Below are 21,820 nucleotides of genomic sequence, written 5' to 3' on the forward strand. Positions count from 1 at the left end.
ACAAAGGATCAATACTCCTCAAATTCAGCAAAACTTCAACCTAAAGCAATTAGGAATAGACGATTATCATCTCGATTCTTGCTACTAACCAAAGATAATTAATGAAAGAATGAATTTTAAAAAACAAACATTAGTGTCCATGCAGGAAATTATTATAAGTTTAACACCCAGTACTCCTAGTTCCACCAACCCAACAATACACGCAAAGAATCATCAATCCCAAGAAAAGCTCGAATGCTTTATTCTATGGAACAATTGACCAAACTAATCATATTGATTGCTCCTTACATGACATCCTCAAGTAGAGATTGATCCATCGAGAGGAAGTTACTTCCAATCCACAAAAACGCAGATCCAGAATCTGCTGGTAAAACAACTAAACGGATCGACCAACCAATCAATTAATAAATGGTCAAAGGAGGAAAGTAAACCCTAATGATGTCCACAACCATGGCAAAGTCCCAAACAGGCAGCGGGAGCACAAGAAATTAAGCTTCCAGCAAGCCGGATGCTTCAGAAATAAGACCAAGAAGGTAATTGGCTCAAGAACCATTGAAATATAGAAAAAAAAATAACAAAGATTAAGAATGCGAATTGTAATAGATATCCGAAGTGTGCCATTCCAAATAAGAAGATACCAAGTATGCACCAAGTAGAAGCTATTCCGTCGCAGTAAGCATTGATCCGATAACCAATGGCCATTGACGAGTCCAACCAACTCAACAGCCTCTCACACGTAAAGAGCGAGAAAAACCCCGTTGTTCTAAACTAAAAGAAAACACGAAGTCATGTAAAAAGAAAGGTGAAGCTAGGTAGGCGGTTCTTGGAGCCAGTCCCATGATAAGGAAGAAGAGCGTGACGTATACATCTTACATATGCTATCTCCGCGATTTCGGAGACCCAATTAGTGATCTTAGCACACAGATAAGGGAAGGGAAATGAGCATAACTTGTGTGGACCTTTCCGGACAAGAAAGAACTCGAAAGAACAGCTTATCCTATGAATTGATGATGCTTATGCAAAAAGAAAGAACAATTACTGATCCAAGACACTCCATATTGAACTCGATGAGGCAAACTATTGCCCTGACCAAACTCTGACCTGCAAAGGAAAGAGGACATCTAATCATTCCTCCTTAACTAGAAAATAATGGAAGTGGAATAAAAATTAGGAATTGATGATTATGCAGAAAGGAAGAACACATCACTGACCTTAGAGACTCCATATCAAACTTGGCCATGGGAAACCTTTCTCTATTACATGAATCCGATTTTCATTTCATCCGGGAAAAGCTTGCCTCGACCAAACTCGATCTCGGAAGGAAGAGAACTAGATCGATCTTTGAAATAAACTAAAAATAACAAAGTAAGTGAAGGACAAGTTCCATTCAAGCCAATGACTGCCTAAATTTCAAGAAGAAGGAGCTCGTCCAATTCCAAACAATTATCAACTCAGCCCCACAAAGAGCGTATGCAGATCACCAACGGCAAATCCTGTAAAAGAAGCATAGAAGGTTGTCAAAATTTCAGTGCATCGCTTGTCCTAAAGACTAAGACTACTACATAATCAGCTCAACTAAACAGTGCGAGATTAGATCATTAGTCCTCCAAAAGCCCAAAGGAGCTTGTCCAATTCCAAACAATTATCAACTCAGCCCCACAAAAAGCGCAACGAGATCACCAACTATCAACTCCCGTAAAGAAGCATAGAAGGTTGTCAAAATTTCAAAGTGCATCGCTTGTCCTAAAGACTAAGACTACTACATCATCAGCTTAACTAAATAGTGCAAGATTAGATCATTAGTCCTCCAAAAATTCCAAATGTCTTGTTCTATGTAACCAACTGATCAGTAGCATTGTGGTCATGGTCCTCAGACAAACATGATCATTCCAAGAAGAAAGAAGCCACTGCCAATTCACGGAATAGTGAATATTACGATTGTCTCATAATGCAATTAAACGGAAAGATCAATCAATGATGAATCGATCACCAATTAGAGGAGCGCAAACCCTAACAATACCCATAACATGGCGAGACTCCCGAGAGGCGAGAGTAACCTTCGAAAATTAGCATACAAATCGATCGATTTAACAAATAATCAAGAAGGAAAAAGAAAAGAAGAAGGATCAAGAGTATTTAGGGAATGATGTCTCCTCGAAGAGTGCTTCGCGAGCAGGCTGTCAACAGAGAAATGAGCGTATGCACAATCATAGACACAAGACGAGATTGAAGGATGAGGGCACAAGGGAGGGCTATTTCTAGGAAGGAGACACTGGCAAGCGGAACTGGATTGGATAGTGATCCGTTGTGGCACGTAAACCTTGCAAAGAAAGAACCATCACAGATCACAAATCGGCCAAACTCTGAACTCCAAAGGAATAAAAATGGCAAGACAAATAAATTGCACTTGCAATATCTCCACGATTTACCCGCAATCAATTTAGTGATTGCAACATGCATTGCAAGGGCAAATATAAACAAGCCAGAACCTTGTGGATCTCAAGCTTTCCAGACTTATAAACAATCCCTAGAATGGAAGATAGTCAATGAATATCCATTTTCCAAAAACAACAAAAGCCAATAGAAGCATAAAGAAAGAAGAGCTTGTTAAATGAAATGTAGAAAGAACCATTATTGACTGAAGACAGCCCACATCGGACTGTAAGAGGCTTGCATTGAAGGAAAGAGAGCTAGGCCCCGATTGTTCACCATAAATGGAAAAAGCAGAAGCGGCAAACAAACTTCATTCAAACCAATAACGACTAGAATCCACAAAGCACCTCTTTGTCCAATTTCAAACAATCATCTACTCAGCCCTACAAAAGAACGCAATAGATCAACACTTCTCAAACCCAGCAAAACTTCAAGAACTCCACAATTTTTATCTCTTTGCTCCCCCAAAGATAATTAATCGAAGACAAACTTATCAAAACTACAAAAGCCTAGAAATCTTCAAAATTTCAGTCCATCTCCACCCCGAAGATGCGATCGAGACTACTTGAACTCAAGTGAAATTACCAGCAAGGAGTGTGCCAAATGCTAAATATCCAGCCACAAGGCGAGTACTATCCTTACAATAACTATGAAATAATTGGAAGACTCCTGCAATTAGCACCTCTTCTCCATCCCAATCAAATTCCATAGCTATTAAAATCCAAAAAGATACCATACCCATATAAAAAGCAATTTGTTTCCACATTGCCCGACTTAATGACGGTGGATCATGATCGAACCGGGTAAAACCTCGCCTCAACAACCATCTTCACCAAATTGAATTCACCATTATCTTAAAGCCGATGAAAGGTAGCAGCGATCCATCAATCAATGGCAAGGGTCCTTCAAAATTTCATTTTTATTGACCCCACTAAAACTTTTGTTCATAAGGGGAAAGAACACTGGAAAATGAGAACCTAAAGCATCAAGTCGTGAGATATGCGGTTGGAAGTCCAATCGGAGTCTTACAGAATAATGGGGAGAGAAACAAGCTTGAACTTGTGTGGACCTTTCCAAACAAGAAAGAACTCTGAAAGAAGAGCTTCCCTATGAATTGATGCTTCGCAGCAAGAACAAACCAATACCGTTCACGAGACCATATCAAAATTGACAGGGGTAAACTATTGCCTCGACCAAACTCTGACCTACGTAAGGAAAGAGATAATATCTGATTGTTCCACCTTAACTAGAAGATAGCAGAAGTGGAAGACAAATTAGGAATCAATGTGTATGCATCTGCAGCAAGAAAGAACATCACTGATCCAAGACACTCCATATCGAACTTGGCCCCGTAAAGTATTGCCCTGGCGAACTCGATCTAAGAAGGGAAGAAAACTAGATCTGATCTTTCGGATTAACCGAGAAGATAATAGAAGTAAAGGACATGTTTCATTCAAACCGAGAACCGCCTTGTGAAAACAAAGAGCTTATCCAATTTCAGACAATGATCGATCGCAGCAAATCGCCACTAGTCCGCCTCGGGGCAAGACTCCAACCCGAGTGAATTAGGACTAGACAATAATAAACTCCCAGATCAAAAACTGAAGAACAAATTCCCATCAAATCTAGTAAATTTCAGTCTATCACAGGTCTTAGACATGATCAAAGACTACTAATTCATCATCTCAACCCAAAAAAAAAGAAAAAAGAAAAAAGAAAGACGGCAAAGGATCACCGGTCCTCCAAAAACCAAACATCCAAGACATAGCCTTCATAGTATTCATCGTCCTTGACATCCTCACACAAGCAGTTTCACTCTAAGGGGAAAGAAACCACTATGAATTCACCAGATAATGGAAAGGTTGATCAGTCATTGTATCAATAAAGGGTCAAAGGAAGAGCTAAATCAAACACTTCGCATGATGACATCCTCAGACGTCAAGAGACTATGATCCAAGAGGAAAGAAGCCACACTGCCAATTCACCAAACAATAAGAATCCAGAATATGCTGCTAAAACAACAACACAAAGTTCAATCAATCGGTCGATGAATCACTAAGTGATCAAAGGACGAGGCATAAACCAAAGAATTCCGATGACCAATAGGCATCGTAGGTCAAGCAAAACCCTCAAGAATCTCCGCGCAACAGGGAAAAACATCACCGATCACGACGCTCCACATCAAACTTGGCCACGTAAAGTGTTGCCTCAACCAAACTCGATTTGCAAAAGCAAGAGAACTAGATCGATCTTTGGGATGCACTAGAAAATAAGAAGTGAAGGACAAGTTCCATTGAAACCAATAAGCGCCTAAAATCCAAGAAGCAAGAGCTCATCCAATTCCAAACAATTATCAACTCAGCCCCTTCGGGAATGCAAATGAGATCACCAATTTGTCAAATCCAGTCAAACTTTCAAACACCTCCAAAGGAATGAAAATCGGTTTTTGCATCAATCGGAAAATTATGGGACTAGAGAACAAATTTCATTCAAACCAATAACTGCCTCAAGAGACGATAGAGCTTATCCAATTTCAGACAATCATCAGCTTGCGGCAGCGCACCCCTTGTTAAGTCTGGCAAGACTCCAACCTGTGAGAGAACTCCCAAAGATAAAAAACTGAATAACAAATTTCCCATCAAACCCAGTAAATTTCAGTCTATTGCCAGGTCTAATACGTGATCAAAGACTACTACTAATTCATTGTCTCAACCGAGAAAAAAAATAAGAAGACAGCAAAAGAATCACCACTTCCCCGAAAAGCCCAAACTTCCAAGAAATAGTATTAATAGTATTCATCGTCCTGACATCCTCGTGCAAAACAGTTCGCATGGGGAAAGAAACCATAGTGAAGTCACCAAATAATAGAAAGATCGACCAGTCACTTTATCAGGGGTCAAAGGAGGAGTTAAACCAAACACTTCCCATAATGACATCCTCCAACATCAAGAAATCACGATCCAAGAGGAAAGAAAGAAGCCACACTGCCAATTCACCAAACAATGAGAATCAAAGGATCTGCGCAAGAGGGATGGATCTCTGCAACCAGACGACGCATCATAAAATCAGACCAAGAAAATCAATCGGACACCATCAACAAAATCAATCAATCGAGAAACAGAAAACAAAAGGAACGATGGGGACAAGATTACCATCACAAAATCCGATGCAACAACCAATCCACCGAAATGCATACTCATCTTGATAAACAATTAAATGGAAATATCAATCTATTGAAAAACCATCCAACAACATCGCTATACAAGTGAAACATTGCATACTATACTTTAGGGGAAAAGGTCAATGTTACCGCAAAAACAACAGGTGAAAAACAAATATTTTTTTTGGAAAAGAACATGTCCCTGCAAGTTCCGATAACATCGAGAAAAAAAGAGGCAATAGGTCGCATGAAAATAACATCTCAGAATAGGAAATTACCATCCAGACGGCATCAATCTCATCAAATATTAACACCGGAAACCTGACAAAAAATCCTTCAGATAAACCAAATTTAAGACCTATTGAGACAATATCCAAGCAAACATACACTCCAAGTCAAAACAAAGGCATATGCAAGAGACGTATTTCCCAATGAGAATGTGTGACAACATACGTTGAACCCGAAAAAGTCCATGATAAATAACATGCAGGATAGTTCCATCAAAGAAAAAGGTAAGACATACAAATCAAAAGTTTCCAATCCAATCCCGAAGAGAAAGTAGGCTCTAACTCGCCAAAAGAATGAGTGGTATCCCTGCCATCATTGGTTAAGAAATAGAAACAAAATAAGAAAGATTAAGAATGCGAATTGCGATAGATATCGATGTACATCATTTCAAAATAAGAAACTACCAAGTATGCCGAAGTAAAAAACGATTTCGTCGCAATAAGCCTTCAAAGTCCCAATAACCAAAGAAAACATACAAATTAGACATTTATATGGCCATTGACTGAGTCCAACAACTCAAATAACCTCTGGCACGGAAAGAACACAAAATGACCTTTTTTTGTACCAAAAGAAGACACAGAAATCGTGCAAAAACAAAGGGGAAGCAAACCAGGTAATACCTGGAGCCAGCTCCATGATAGGGAAGATGAGCATGACGCATACATCTTACATATGATATTTCCATGATTTACCAAATGATCCAATTAGTGATTGTAGCATATGATAAGAATGAAGAGAAACGAGCTAGAACTTGTGTGGACCTTTCGCATAAGAAAGAACTCGACGAAGAGCTTGTCCTATGAATTGATGCTTATGCAGCAAGAAAAAGCCACCGCCAATTCACCACCAAATAACAAAATCCAGAAGCAGCTCATAAAACAATTGTGAAGAAAGTTGGTCCATGGAGCAATTAAGGATTGGAGGAGGAGCTAAACCAGCCACTTCCCATAACGTCCATCCTCAGATGAAAGAGATATGATCCAAGAGGAGATAAGCCACAAAGTCAATTCATCAAATAAAAGAATCCAAAATAAGCTGGTAAAAACAATAATGCAAAGACCGATTGGTCGATCAATCACTGAGCATAAACAAGATAATTCCAATAAGTACAGGCATCATCCCAAAGAGGCAAGGTGAAACCCTCAAGGATCACTGCAACAGGGGGTTTCTACAACCAGAAGAGGTTTGCATCATAGCCAAGCTACTTCTTGCACACCCTATCATTAAAGCATGGCCAACATATCAATTGATTAGGGATTAATCCATATATATGCACATGGAGAGTAAGGACATCAAAAGAACCAGAATCCAAGAAGTGGGAGCTTATCCAATTTCCAACAAAGCTTAGACACCGCAATTCATCAACTCCACACGAAAAGGCGATAGATCAACACATCCAGTATTTGGCAAAACACCTACGCAGCAGGAGTTTATCCAAATTTCAGTTCTTCACCTGGTCCTGAAGATGATCAAGGACACTGCCCATCCACCAACCCAACCAGAGATAGATGTGAAGAGAACGTTGAACTCAAGAAAGGCTCAGTTAATCTAAGTAATAATTGACCAACCTCATCATATGTACCTTTCCTTAGACAACACCCTCAATCAAAGAGATCAATCAATGAGAAAATAAGCTACTACCAATCCACTGGATTATAAAAATCTAGAAACAGCTGGTTAAAGGAATCACCTGATAAATGAAAAAGTACACCAAAGGTTCTGCACCAAAAGAAAACAAATCAATCATGTGAATGAAATCCTGTGTATTGTGTGAAGCTAGAGTTCAGGGGGAAAAAGCAAGAGAAATAACATGCAATATCTACACGATTTACCAGCAATTGATCTTGGGATTGCAAAGCATGCATTAAAAGAATGAAGAGAAGAACAAACCAGAACTTAACGGACCTCAAGCTTTCGGGACTCACCGGCAATCTTAACTTGTGTGGACCTTTCCGACAAGAAAGAACTGAAAGAACAGCTTGTCCTTTAAATTGATGCTTATGCAAAGAGAAAGAACCATTCTTGATCCAAGACACTCCATATTGAACTCGATGAGGTAAACTATTGCCTTTGACCAAACTCGACTTGCAAAGGAAAGAGAACATCTCATCCTTCCACCGAACTAGAAGAAGATGGAAGTGGAAGAAAAGTTAGGAATTGATGCTTAGCGGCAAGGAACAATATCCCGATCATAGAGACTCCATATGGAACTTGGCCATGTGAAGTATTGCCCCGACTAAACACCGATCTTCGGAAGGAAGAGAACTAGATATGATCTTTGGGATTAACTAGAAAATAGCGAAGTGAAGGACAAGTTCCATTCAATCCAATAATTGCCTAAAATCCAAGAAATGGAAGCTCATCCAATATCAAATAATTATCAACTCAGCCCCACAGAGAACGCGGCGAGATCACCAGCTGTCAAAATGTTAGTCCATCGCTCATCCTAAAGACAAAGACTCCTACATCATCAGCTCAACTAAACAGTGCAAGATTAGATCATTGGTCCTCTAAAAGCCCCAATGTCTTGTTCTATGTAACCAACGACCAATAGCATTGTGCTCATGGTCCTCAGAAGAACATGATCACTCCAGGAAGGAAGAAGCCACTGCCAATTCACGGAATAGTGAATACCAGAATCAGCTCATAATACGATTAAACGGAAAGATCGATAGATGATGAAACAATCACCAGTCAGAGGAATGCAAACCCAACGATATGCACCACATGGCAGATTCCCAGAGAGGCGAGAATAACCTTCAGAAAATTAGCATGCAAATCAGGCCAAGTTAACAATTAATCAAGAAACAAAAAGAAAAGAAGGATCAAGAGCATTTTGGGTATGATGTCTCCTCCTAAGAGTTCTGTCACAAAACTGATTAGAGAACCCGCAGCAAGTAGAAAGAGAGAAAGAAGGAAGAGAGAAGGAGGAGAAAGAGAACGTAAAAGAAAGAAAGAGAAGGCTGTAGTTTTCGTAATCACGAAACCCTACACCCATTGTATTTATATTGAATATAAATTGTATATAACAATAATATTCTTATGTAAGTAAAAAAGGAAATAAAACTCGATAATAAAGGAAACTTAATAAAGCTCTAATAATAAAGGAAACTTAATAAAGTAACTTAACACTCCCCCTCAAGCCGGAGCATATAGGTCACCCATGCCTAGCTTGGAACAACCAGCAACAAAGCAGGACGAAATAATGCTTTGGTAAACATATCGACAAATTGATCTCTAGAGGCAACGTAAGGAGTAGCAACCAACTTCGCTTCAAAGCATCACGAACAAAGTGACAGTCAACTTCTATATGCTTAGTTCGCTCTTGAAAACAGGATTCCCAGCAATATAAATGGCTGCTTGATTATCACACATCATGTCAATAGGTTGATTAATAGAAAATCCAAGCCCCGGAGAAGAGATTTCAACCACAACAATTCAGCCACGGTATGTGCCGAGCACGATATTCAGCCTCGCACTAGACACGGCAATGGTAGTTTGTTTCTTACTTCTCCAAGTAACCAAATTACCACCAATAAAAGTGCAATACCCAGTTGTAGACCGTCGATCATATGTTGACCCAGCCCAATCAGCATCGGAATAACTAACCAAAGTAGAAGAACCATTAGATTTATAAATGAGTCCCTTACCGGGGAGAGCTTTTAAGATATCGAAGAATGCGACATACAGCATCCCAATGAACTTTCTTAGGTGACTCCATAACCGACTCACCACGCCAACAGCAAAAGAAATATCGGGACGTGTAACAGTAAGATAAATTATTTTCCCAACTAGACGCCGATATTGATGCTTGTCTTCAATTTCTTTTCCATCATCAACTCCAAACTTTTGATTTGGATCCATAGGAGTATCAAGCGGCTTGGAAGCTAGTGTACCTGTCTCGGACAAAAGATCAAGAACATACTTTTTGAGACAAATTAATACCTTTTTACTTCGTAAAACTTCAATTCCAGAAGAAAATATCTAAGAGTTCCCAAGTCCTTAATATGAAATTGCTGCTGAAGAAAGGACTTAATCTCAAAAATGCCAGTCACATCACTACCAGACAATTATATCATCCACATATACCACAAGAATGACTACCCCGATTCCTTCTTGCGAACAAAAATAGAATGATCAGAATAACATTGGTGGAAACCACATCTGGAAATCACCGAACTGAATTTTTCAAACCATGCTCTTGGATCCGCTGATCAGCAAGTGTTGTAATCCATGTTCATAAACCGAACCTGATGAATCCGATATCTTCTGATCTAATATGTATCGAGACTTGAAGAGAAAACAGATAAAAATTGCAGCTTTAGATGGCTACGCACTGAGAAGAAGTAGAGTTACTAGGGGACTCTCAAACCAGCAATATGATTAAGTAATCGAGATAGTTAGACTGCTTCACGATACCATGTCACAAAACTGATTAGAGAACCCGCAGCAAGTAGAAAGAGAGAAAGAAGGAAGAGAGAAGGAGGAGAAAGAGAACGTAAAGAAAGAAAGAGAAGGCTGTAGTTTTCTGTAATCACGAAACCCTACACCCATTGTATTTATATTGAATATAAATTGTATATAACAATAATATCCTTATGTAAGTAAAAAAGGAAATAAAACTCGATAATAAAGGAAACTTAATAAAGCTCTGATAATAAAGGAAACTTAATAAAGTAACTTAACAAGTTCTTCACAGAGGCTGTCAACCGAGAAAGGAATGCATGCACAATCATAGACGCAAGATGAGCGAAGGATAAGGACACAATGGAGGGATATTTCTAGGAAGGGGAAACGGGCAAGTGGATTTGGATTGGATAGTGATTTGTTGTGGCACGTACACCGCAAAGAAAGAACCATCACGGATCATATGTTGGCCAAACTCCACCCCTCCAAAGGAATGAGAATCGGTTTTCGCATCAATCGGAAAATTATGGGACTGGAGAACAAATTTCATTCAAACCAATAAACTGCCTTGAGAGACAATAGAGCTTATCCACCCTAAGACAATCATCGGCTCGCAGACAAAGCACCCCGTCGAATCGGCAAGACTAGAAGACAATCAAGTCCCAAAGATAAAAAGACCGAAGAACAAATTTCAATCAAAACCAGTAAATTACAGCCTATCGCCTGAAAGACTACTTTCATCATCGCAACCAAAAAAGACAGCAAAAGATCATCGAGTCCTCCAAAAGCCCAAACACCTAGTTTTATGAAACAAATTGACCAGTGTTGTTCTTGACATCCTCAAACAAACAGCTTCGCTCCAAGGGAAGAAGCCCTTTGTGAATTCACCAAATAACAAAATCCAAAAGCCACTCGTGAAACAATAAAACGGAAAGATCGATGGATGGGTGGATCAATTAAGGATCATAGGAAAAGCTAAACCAAACACCCATAACGACATCCTTAGACATCAAGAGATATGATCCAAGAGGAAAGAAGCCCTTTGTGAATTCACCGAATAACAAAAATCCAGAATAAGCTGGTAAAACAACAATGCAAATATCAAGAGATCAATCAATCAATAACTTCCAAGAGTCAGCAAATCACACCCTGCCCAAATTATAACAAGTGCTATCTGCACAATCATTCTTGATTTTTGCCAGCCATAACTTTTTATGCTATGATACAAAGTTGCACAATTTGCTCGACAAAGTGAGCAACTGACAATAGACAAATATGTCCAAAAGTCCAAAAATACAAGCAGAATTATACAAGCTCCATAAGGTATTCCACTAGCTCATATACTGGATAACGCTAGATGCTTCATAAAGAAAAATTTTATCCAGAGATCACAGCCTTCCTTCTCCTTTCAAGGCCTATACGATATATCCTGCAGAAAGGCTCAATTTCTTCACAAGGTCTTCAACCCAGTTAGTTTTTCTTCGCAAGTTAAACATCAGGTTTAGCTCAAACAACAAATGAACAAAATGATAACAAGTGCTATCTGCACAATTCATGCTTGATTTTTTGCCAATCACAACTTACTTGTGCTATGATACAAAGTTGCACAATTTGCTCAACAAAGTGAGCAACTGAAAATGGATCCAAATGTCCAAAAATACAAGCAGAATTATACAAGCTCCATCAGGTAATCCGCTAGCTTATATACTCACTAATGCTAGATGCTTCGTTTGTAAGCAAAATTTTATCCAGAGATTACAGCCTTCCATCTCCTTTCAAAACTATATCTGCAAGTATATATGTTGCAGGAAGGCTCAATTTCTTTGTGAAGTCCACAGACCAATTAGTTTTTCTTCTCGCGTTCAACATCAAGTATAGCTCATACAACACATGAACCCTACCGAAGCAACCCGTCCAAAGTGCACCATCTCATTCAAAGAGCAAGCTTGTAAAAGTTGGCCAAAACATCCAATCCATCCACTCTATGCATGCCCACGAGCATCCTTGCAGATATAGTTTTGAAGGCACAAAATAGAGCCAACTTCCTCGGAAGACGAGATAATAGAATAGGAGTTTTGGAGAAAATTAGGGAAGAATCCATGTAGAGGAATTGTGCAAGCTCATGGCCCAGTAACTTTTCAACACACAAGCAATATAAAACTAATTTGTCAGCCAAATTTATATCAACTGGAACTTCAATATAAAGAGAATCCCGATAAGAACACTTCTATGGACTGCACCAAACCAATTCAAAGTAGAAACAAATAATCTACCACGATATTACTGAATATCGGCAATCAATTTCCATCTCACAAGGTAGACGCATCCAATAAGTCAAACTGCCATCAATGTGTGCCACCAAGTCACCAAGGAAAGCAACAACTAGACTTAGCCTTGAAAAAGGACTCAGTTGTAGTTTTATCTAGTGAAGTTCACAAAAAACGATTAGAGGACAACATCATCGAAGAAAGAGACTTTGTGAACCGGCTCCCAAAATTAACCAATTACACCAAAAATACCTCCAAAAGAAGAAAAAGTAAAAGCCCCAAATGACCAAGCTAAGCAACAACTAGACTTAGCCTTGGAAACAAGCCTCAATTGTAGTAATTTTTATCCATTAAAATCCGTAGGAGAAGATAGAGAGCAGGACATCATCGAGAGAAAGGTACTTGAACTGGCACCCAAAATAAACCATTTATACCAAAAATCCCCGGGAGAAGCAAAAGCAAAAAGCTTGCTAACTCAAATCATTCCCTAAAAGTTAGTAAAATGGATGAACATACTACAACACAAACCAGGTCAAATTCAGCGTGATTTGCAACAAAAGGACTCTAACCTACAACAGGAAGAGAACTAGATGTTCATCGCATCTCCCCAAAAATAAAATAAAAAGACGATCCCTATGGAAAGATCCAGACATCACTCATCACTCCAATCCACAAAGAAAAAAAAAATTCAGCATCTCAACTAAACATAATTGCATTAATTAATAACCTCCTGCCTTCCCCAACTAAAGAACTAGGATTCTCTAACAGTTTCGTTCAATTAGAATCCTCACACGGTCCTTAGTGGGATTGCTCTAAACTGGAACAAGCACCAGTCAACGACTGAATAAGTCCATATAGCATGGAAGCCACAAAATTAGTTGATATGATCAGCATTCGAACCTTAATAGCTTTGATAGACCTTTCTGTATAAAATCGGAGTTGTCATCAACATTCTCCTGAAAAAAGACCCAGCCAGATGCTTCAAAATTCATGCCTTCAAAGCAAACACCAAAGCAAATGAAAACAATCATAAGGCAACCGTTTAGTATCTCCAATTACAAGGAAGATGACTCCGTACAACCTTCGCAGAGCCGACGAGATACAGTAGAAAAATTAATTAGAATACCCAGCCAGATGCTTCAAAATTCATGCCTTCAAAGCAAACACCGAAGCAAATGAAACCAGTCATAAAAAGATCACTCTAAAAGGAAAGATGCAACTGCCAATCCACCAAAATCCATATTCATCTCCATGATTCACCAGCAATCAATATCTGCATGATTTACCAGCAATCAATTCTGTGATTGTAGCGTATGCATTTTAAGAATGAAGAGAAACAAGCCAGAAACTCAAGCTTTCCAGACTCACAAATGATCCCTATAACAGAGGATAGTCAATGATTATTCATCTTTCCCAATAGAATCTCTAAAGAAAGAAGATCATGTTAAATGAAATAAAAATTATGGAGCTCGAAAGAACCGTCACAGATTGAAGGAAGTCCACATCGAACCACAAGAGGTTTGCATCAAATGAAAGAGAACATGGCCCCAATCATCTAACCATAACCCAAAAAACAGAAGCAGAGAGCAAACTTCATTCGAATCAATGACTGCCTAGAATCCACTAAGTAATTGCTTGTCCAGTTTTGAACAATCATCAACTCAGCTCCACAGAAGAACGCAATAGATCGCCATTTCTCAAACCCAGCAAAACTTCAACCTGTAGAAGAATTAGAAATTGACGATAATTATCTCATTTCTCCCTGAAGATAATCAACTAAAGACAAACCTAAATCAAAATTATGAAAAGCCTATAAATCTTCGAAGTTTCAGTATTGCCAGAAATCTACGAAGCTGACAATCCACAGAAGAAAGCACTTCTCAAAGCCCGGCAAAACTTAAACCTTCAAACGAATTAGAATTTGACGATACATCTCACTGCTCTCTGAATATATTCAACCAAAGAAAAACTTTATTCAAAACTGCAAAAAGCCTAGAAAGCTTAATAATTAGTCCATCGCCCATGCTGAAGATGTGAACAAAAATACTTTAGAACTCAAACAAAGACTGCATAATAGATCATCACTCCTCCAAGAAGCCCAAACACCTTATATCATGCAAACTGACCATCTTCTATGTATTTATCATCATTAGAGGACATGCTCCGATGGAGAGATCGCCCTACGAGGACAGATGCAACTGCCAATCCACCGTGAAATACAGAATCATCTTGTTAAACAATTTAATGGAAAGATAAATCTATTGATGAGCCATCCACAACATCGCCTTATAAGTGAAAACACTACATATTATAACCTTTGGAAAAGTTTTGGCAAAAGGAAAATGTTACAACAAAAGATAAAAGAAGTGTGAAAAACATATATGTTTTGGAAAAGAACCTATCCTGAAAGTACCAAATAACATAGAGGAAAAGAGCAATAAGTAACACCAAAATAATAACTCAGCATAAGAAATTACCATCTAGATGACATCAATCTATCTAATATAAACACAAAGTAAACCGAGAGAAATTCTTCGAATAAACCAATTTAACATACACACAAACTTCAAGCGAGACATACACACCGAGTCAACAAAATGCATATGCAAGAAACGTATTTCCAAGTGAGTGTGCAACAAAGTAAGTTGAAAAGGAAAAAGTGATAGATAAGATGCAGAATAATTCCATTAAGGAATTATGGGACTGGAGTACAAATTTCATTCAAACCAATAAGCGCCTTGAGAGACAATAGAGCTTATCCACCCTCGGACAATCATCTGCTCGCAGCAAAGCACCCCTTGTCGAATCGGCAAGACTCCAACCTATGAGGGGATCAAGACTAGAAGACAATCAAGTCCCAAAGATAAAAAGACCGAAGAACAAATTTCAATCAAAACCAGTAAATTACAGCCTATCGCCTGAAAGACTACTTTCATCATCTCAACCAAAAAAGACAGCAAAAGATCATCAGTCCTCCAAAAAGCCCAAACACCTAGTTTTGTGAAACAAACCGACCGGTGTCGTTCTTGACATCCTCAAACAAACACTTTCGCTCCAAGGGGAAGATGCCACTTTGTGAATTCACCAAATAACAAAATCCGAAGCCACTCATAAAACAATAAAATGGAAAGACCGATCGGCGGATGGATCAATTAAGGATCATAGGAGGAGCTAAACCAAACACCCATAATGACATCCTCGGACATCAAGAGATATGATCCAAGAGGAAAGAAGCCATTGCAAATTCACCAAATAACAAAATCCAGAATAAGCTGGTAAAACAACAATGCAAAGATCAATCGACCCATCAATCAATAACTTCCAAGAGTTAGCAAATCACACCCTGACCAAAATGATAACAAGTGCTATCTGCACAATTCATACTTGATTTTTTGCCAACCACAACTTATTTATGCTATGATAAAGAGTTGCACAATTTGCTCAACAAAGTGAGCAACTGACAATAGACAAATATGTCAAAAAGTCCAAAAATACAAGCAGAATCATACAAGCTCCATCAGGTTTCTGGGCCTATACGACATATCCTGCAGAAAGGCTCAATTTCTTTGAGAGGTCTTCAAACCAATTAGTTTTTCTTCGCAAGTTCAACATCAGGTGTAGCTCATACAACACATGAACAAAATGATAACAAGTGCTATCTACACAATTCATGCTTCATTTTTGCCGACCACCACTCTTGTGCTATGATACAAAGTTACACAATTTGCTCAACAAAGTGAGCAAGCGACAAGATACAAATATGTCTACGAGCAGAATTATACAAGCTCCATCAGGTATTCCAAAAATACAAGCAGAATCATACAAGCTCCATCAGGTTTCTGGGCCTATACGACATATCCTGCAGAAAGACTCAATTTCTTTGCGGCGTCTTCAAACCAATTAGTTTTTCTTGCAGTTCAACATCAGGTGTAGCTCATACAACACATGAACAAAATGATAACAAGTGCTATATGCACAATTCATGCTTCATTTTTGGCCAACCACAACTCTTGTGCTACGATACAAAGTTACACAATTTGCTCAACAAAGTGAGCAACTGACAAGATACAAATATGTCTACAAGCAGAATTATACAAGCTCTATCAGGTATTCCACTAACTTATATATTCCACTAGCTTATATACTCGCTAACGCTAGATGCTTCGTTTGTAAGCAGAATTTTATCCAGAGATCACAGCCTTTCATCTCCTTTCGGGGCCTATACAATACATATCCTGCAGGAAGGCTCAATTTCTTTGTGAAGTCAACAAACCAATTAGTTTTTCTTCTCGAGTTCAACATCAGGTATAGCTCATACAACACATGAACCGTACCTGAAGCAACACGTCCAGTGCACCATCTCATTCAAAGAGCAAGCTTATAAAAGTTGGCCAAAACATCCAATCCATCCACTCTACGCATGCCCACGAGCATCCTTGCAGATATAGTTTTGAAGGCACAAAATAGAGCCAAATTCCGCAGAAAACAAAGATAACAGAATAGGAGTTTTGGAGAAAGTCAGGGGTAAATCCATGTAGAGGGATCGTGCAAGCTGATGGCCTAGTAACTTTTCAACACACAAGCAATATAAAACTAATTTGTCGGGCAAATTTATATCAACTGGAACTTCAATATAAAGAGAATCCCCACAAGAATGCTTCTATGGACTGCACCAAACCAATTCAAAGTAGAAACAAATAATTTACAACAGGAAGAGAACTGGACGTTCATTGCATCTCCCCAAAAATAAAAATAAAGATAAAAATAAAAACAGACGATCCCTATGGAAAGATCCAGACATCGCTCATTGCTCCAATCCACAGGAAAAAAAAAAAAAAACAAAATTCAGTTTCTCAACTAAACGTAATTGCATTAATTAATAACCTCCTGCCTTCCCCAACTAAAGAACTAGGATTCTCTAACAGTTTTGTTCAATTTGCATCCTCACACGGTCCTTAGTGGGATCGCTCTAAACTGGAACAAGCACCTGTCAACAACTGAACGAGTCCGTATAGCATGGAAGCCACAAAATTAGTTGATATAATCAGCATTCGAACCTTAATAGCTTGGATAGACCTTTCTGTATAAAATCGGAGCTGTCGCCAACATTGTACTTAAAAAGGACCCAGCCAGATGCTTCAAAATTCATGCCTTCAAAGCAAACACCAAAGCAAATGAAACCAATCATAAGGCAATCATTTAGTATCTCCAATTACAAGGAAGATGACTTCATAGAGATACAGTAGAACCATGAATTAGAATTCCTGGTCAAAAGATCATCATTGGCAAATGATCACGCTGCAATTGGACATAGATAAATTCGTAGCCCTAAAGAGTTTCAACAGCTATGCTTGATTAAATTTAGATAATATATAAGCAGTAGAAGTTCGCCCATCGTACATTAGGTATCATAAGAGATCAGGAGGGGTCCATGCTTACCAGATATGTTAAGACCTCAAACCAAGGCTTATGCAGGATTGTCATCTAACCCTTCAGTTTCACCCATCTAAAAATAACTACAAAATTTGACAAACAGGCCAACCAAGCACCAAGTGTCTGTTTCTCCCAGCCAGACCAGCCACGTCTGCTGACAGCATACAAGGCACAACACAGCTTTGCGATGGATAAGAAACAAGAGAATCAGCAGAAAGGAGAGAACCGGTCAGAGTGCAAGCAATGCCAAGGAGTTATGTCTAGATGGCTGTCCTGTGTACGTCCCCATGTGAGGCCTGATCACATATGCCAATCATGAATGAAGCACGAGAAGAAAGAGACCTTCTAGTTATGAAAGGTACCTACGTGGAATATTCAGAAATTAGGCAAAATCACAGTACCAGTTCATCTTTTCAGAATGAGATGCTAACAGTTTGCAACGAAGCATAACTTAGGTCCTGTCAGAAAAGTCTTCATACCGAGAACCTAGCATATTCAGAAATTAGGCCCTCAAGGTAGCACTACAAACTGAAAACAACCCGACAATCACTGTATCAGAAGTGGAAAAGTATTGCACTACCAATTCACCGAACAACGAGAATCCAGAATAAGCTGGTCAAAAACAGCAACGCAAAGTTCAATCGATCGCCCGATGAATCACTAAGCAATCAAAGGATGAGGCGTAAACCAAAGAATTCCGATAACCAGTAGGAATCGTAGGCCAAGCGAAACCCTCAAGGATCTCCGCAACCAGATGATGCTTCACAAAATCAGACAAGAAAGAAGAAAGCAAAATGAGGACACCATCAACAAAATCAATCAATCAATCTAGAAGCGGAAAACAAAAAAAAACAAAAAAAGAGAAGAAGGAAGGGCCGATGAAGAACGCCTACATCAACGATGACGAAATTGCAGAAGAAGCCATGGGGGAGAGAGTAGAACCAGGAACGCGGAACGAGAGCAACGGATACGAATGAGCACGAGAGGAGAAAAGGACTGTTTTATTCATGGGGAAAGGATACCCCGACCTCGGGTCGACCGTTGATGTAAATATGTATCCGAAGCGAGGATCGTGATTTGGACGGCTGTGATCTGCTGACTGTTCAGTTTAGAAATTTCGACCGTTGCTTGACACGCTCGCCGTGAGAGAATTCACGATAGACGCCCGCTACGAATCATCTTCGACCACGTGTCAGTCGGTTGCTAACGGTCGTGTCTTGGCTTTCCCGCCGAAATTTAGTGATTGAAAATAATATTATTTGGATTTAAAAAAATTAGGGGTAATATTACTACCTACCTACCGACCCATGTTTTTTAATTTGAAAATTATTTTCACCTAGCTTATTTCGCTTAGCTGAAAACTGCCATCTAATTTTTAAATGTGATATCTATTGTTTTTGAGGCATTTTATTATACTCCCCTTGATTTGAGTCAATCAATAAAATTACTAAAACGAGCTGCTTTTTCAATGAAAAATTTATATATATGACATCTACATATATCTCTCTTTAGTTGTTACTCGAACTCGAGATAGCAACATTCATGGCGACTCGCTACTTAAGCTCATGGTGGCCATGATCGCCAAATTCGAGTGGCACTATGGCGAGGGACGATTGATGTCAGTGGGGTGGTCAAAGGGGACTAGGGCAGTGGCTAGTGGTGGGGTGGGCGATGTACGTGCATGAATTTTTTTTCATGTCACTAATTTGACATATATCCCCACTTGAAAATAACAAGCGGGTCATGACATGGTACATGCAATTTATTATTCATGTTAGCAATCTAATAGTCCATGTTTTTTTTTTAAAGTCTAAAAAAAGACTAACATTGAAATTATACAAAATACAAAATTGCTTTAAAAAAATTAATAGAACAAATTTAGATTCTTGTGCAATTGTACAAGAACTATCAATCGCATTTACTCAAGGAATTATGAAAATATCATGTCAAAGTTTCCCGTATTTAGGTCTAAACAAAAGTGAAAACGTTTGTTTTGCCAAATGATTCAAATCAAAAGTAACACAATAAAAGCCATTTAGGCAATGTTTGGTAACATTTGTTTGTTCCTCTATTTTTCGATTTCTTGTTTTCTAGAATAGAAAAAAAAATAGAAATACATTTGATAATATCAATTAATTTTTCTATTTTCACGAATAAATCGATAGCCAGCGAATAGATTTGGAATAAAAAAAAAAAGTAAAAAAAGCTTGCATTTTTGTTCATGAAAACAAAAAGAGAAACAAGCCATTTTAAAAAATTAAGTTTAACGTAACCTAATACTCGTCTTTACACAATCAACACAAAGTCAAGTCTCTCGACCCAATCCTAGTCCCTATTTTCGAAATTAAAAAAATCAAAGAATAAGATAAAAAAAAACTAAAAATAAATAAAATTCATAAATTAGAGAAAATTTAGAAATTAGATTTTGAGTAATTTTACTAAATTTAACTATTAATTCTAGTTTATAATTAGTTTAGCATAAGAAATTATGAAAATATTTTCCAGAAAATTGGATTCAAAATTGAATAAAATCTTAGGGCTTTATCATATAGATTTTTGAATGCCATTTTATTTTAAAGATAATGTTATTTATAAATAAAAACTGTTTCCGAAATAGAAATGTTTCCAAACACATTCTTAATTCTAAGTGAAAAGAAGAACAATGGGAATGCTCTTTCTTCGTAACTCGTTGCCAATGCTACTCCCCTCTATCATGATCTTGAGTGACAGCGTTGACAATTTGGTACCAACAATTGGCAATGTAAATGAAAGATGTACTTTTTTCACTTTAAATCTAGATTGGGCGGTTGTCATTAAATTTAGTTTTGATTAAAGGCTTTAATAATTTCATGTACTCTCATGAAATGACCTAGCAACCTTGCACGTCGCAAATTGCCTCTTGGCCACCACTTAGGAATTTTAACAACGATTTATTACTATTTTTTTCCCTCGGTAGTACGTTCTACTTTAGTTTAAAAAGTTAGGAAGATTGTCTTAAGAGTATCATGAAAGATTATGTATTTTCTTTACATGTTTGAAAGATAGTGTTTAATTGTCCTAGGTGTAAAACCTTGTGCTTTTTATTAATTGTTTGAAAGGTTGCATTGAATTTATTCTAGGTATATAAGGCTATGCCTTTTATTGGAATTTGTTCTTTTCTTAATATCCCAAGAACAACTTTCTTTATCCGATGACTATCTAAAATCCGAAAACATTGCTGAATTGTAATGCGGCCCTTCCCATCCTTTAAGTATTTATAGCATTGCAATTAAGATTATTTTCTAGAAGACCCATATTTTTCAATTTTTCTCTTCATCCCAAAAATTTCGATTATATATTTAGTACAACCTGATAATTATTATCCTTCTAACTTGGATGGCTTTCGACTAACCTCATTTTTTCTTCCTGACTAGGTCCTCATCCTTAAAATCCTCTCAAAATTGAAACCGATGAAAAGTCCGAGTGCCCGTTTCTCTAGTCTTTGGATATTATCCCACCATCTGGTTTATACAAAGTCTACCAATTCATAACTACTAAGTTAATGAGTCTATAAACAAGTCCTAAACAAGTACCAAACCATGAGCTTGTCTTTTTGTCAATCTTAGATAATTTTACTTATGTATCATTATGGAGTTCTACACATGACAATAGTTTCAATTGCAAATGAGATAGCATATGGCAGTTTGTTATCCTTTAGAAATACTGGCTTAAAATAAAAATATCTTCCATTTGCAAAACAACAAAAATAATTCGACTCTTCCCGATGTATCAATTCATTCATCTCCTTCACCATCAAAGGCCTATTTACAATACCAGCAATTGGATTTTGCAA

The 21,820-nt window shown here is 38.0% G+C and overlaps 1 long non-coding RNA gene across 1 annotated transcript; it reads right to left on the reverse strand.

Moving 5' to 3' along the window:
- Nucleotides 1–18,549: 18,549 nt before the first annotated feature.
- Nucleotides 18,550–18,922, reverse strand: LOC108958531. Its single transcript, XR_005549285.1, has 2 exons — nucleotides 18,882–18,922; nucleotides 18,550–18,748 (listed from the first exon to the last, which is right to left on the reverse strand). It is a non-coding gene; the product is annotated as an uncharacterized LOC108958531 (long non-coding RNA).
- Nucleotides 18,923–21,820: the final 2,898 nt, after the last annotated feature.

The sequence above is a fragment of the Eucalyptus grandis genome, chromosome 3 (assembly GCF_016545825.1).
Source record: "Eucalyptus grandis isolate ANBG69807.140 chromosome 3, ASM1654582v1, whole genome shotgun sequence".
Taxonomy (NCBI): Eukaryota; Viridiplantae; Streptophyta; class Magnoliopsida; order Myrtales; family Myrtaceae; genus Eucalyptus; species Eucalyptus grandis.